Source organism: Toxoplasma gondii (genome assembly GCF_000006565.2).
Source record: "Toxoplasma gondii ME49 unplaced genomic scaffold asmbl.436, whole genome shotgun sequence".
NCBI lineage: Eukaryota > Apicomplexa > Conoidasida > Eucoccidiorida > Sarcocystidae > Toxoplasma > Toxoplasma gondii.
Window position 1 is genome coordinate 1 of NW_017383132.1, and position 1,786 is coordinate 1,786.

Consider the following 1,786-nt stretch of genomic DNA (forward strand, 5'->3'; position numbering starts at 1 on the left):
TACCGCGGCTGCTGGCACCAGACTTGCCCTCCAATTGTTACTCTGAAAGGGGTTTGGATTCCTATCATTCCAATCACTAGAAATGAAATTTCCAGTGTTGTTATTTCTTGTCACTACCTCCCTGAATCAGGATTGGGTAATTTGCGCGCCTGCTGCCTTCCTTAGATGTGGTAGCCGTTTCTCAGGCTCCCTCTCCGGAATCGAACCCTAATTCCCCGTTACCCGTCACTGCCACGGTAGTCCAATACAGTACCGTCGAAAGCTGATAGGTCAGAAACTTGAATGATCCGTCGCAGACCGAAGTCAACGCGATCCGTTCGGTTACTATGAATCACCTGAGGACCACCGGAAGGTGGGTTGGTTCTGTATCTAATAAACACTGCCCTTCCAGGGGAAGAGGCATGTGCGCATGTATTAGCCATAGAATTACCACGGTTATCCATGTAGTAAAGACCATCAAATAAACTATAACTGTTTTAATGAGCCATTCGCAGTTTAGCCGTATAAAAGCTTATACTTAGACATGCATGGCTTAATCTTTAAGACAAGCATATGACTACTGGCAGGATCAACCAGGTTAATATGTTCCTGAGACAGACCACCTCGAAAACACCAAAAAAACACTCAATCAACCGTCTATTTTCCGGCCTCTTTCGTGTTTTATGGCATAAACAGAAGTGTAAGCCTGCCTCACTCAAGGTTCTACATCAAAACGCGACGTTTTTTGGTCGCCTGGTGAGCCTTAACAGCAACACCAGTTTCTGATGATACTCTTGAGCTATTTGAAACAACAACGCCTTCATCCTGAATCGATTCATCAGGAATCATGGTCGTTGATGCTACAAATCAACAAAGCTTGTCCACCTTGGACACATTCGGGGTATCAACCCATCCACCTCTTATTACAGTATGCACTTAACAGCATTTCAATCTGTTTATTTATAAACAAATTGAAAAGCTCTTCGTGATACTTCGAAGTGGACGAATCCCGAACCTTGTGCGCTCTTTAAAAAAACAACAAAAATTTGTTGCGTTTTCAAACAGTCGCACACTTAAACAACTTCCAAATCTCTCAAAACCCCCGAAGGAGAACAAGAGATCTTCTTCAACTTTTTTGAAGGTCATAACCATACAACACCTTGATTTACCGACGGAGACAATGCCCGTTCCTTGACCCCGCTGCCATAACCAATCAAAGGTTTAGCACGTTTACGGGGTCTCCCCAATTGGCTTGCCGAAAAACAACAAGCCAGCGATGGGAAAACAAGCGGTGAGATTTGATTTTGTTTTTCTCGCGTAGAGGTAAAACAAATTCATAACCTCACGTAGTCAAATGTCTGTTATATCGTGCACTGATCAGTCATCTGGCGCACGATATTACTTCTGTGCAGCCAACCCGGCGCAACACCACTTGTTCGTGACGCGCACCACAACCACACGACAATCCTATAGCACCGCTGAGCAACCGTCTGTTTTTTTCGATGATGCATGTGTTCCCATACGGCACAACGAGCGCCACGCGTACGAGCGCCCGTCCCCATCCACCACCCCAAACAGTAGAGACAAGCTCAGGTGCACAATACAGAGCTAGTTCTTCTCCAGTGCCCTTATCATATATTCCATCGTGCGGTGAAAAACACTAATTTTCTCATGGTCTCGTAAACACTCCAATGAAAAGCAGAAAGCCAACAGTTTCACAAATACAAACACACCATATTCCACTTTGAACTAGCATTCCACTGGCTTTCTGGTAACCAGTCTAGGGAAACACATCAAGTCACGAGCA

At 44.9% G+C, this 1,786-nt stretch overlaps 1 non-coding gene across 1 annotated transcript; it reads left to right on the forward strand.

The window, feature by feature from the left end:
- Positions 1–556, forward strand: TGME49_458870 (the record flags this gene model as incomplete). Its single annotated transcript, XR_001974231.1, has 1 exon — positions 1–556. It is a non-coding gene; the product is annotated as an 18S ribosomal RNA (ribosomal RNA).
- Between the last annotated feature and the right edge of the window lie 1,230 nt (positions 557–1,786).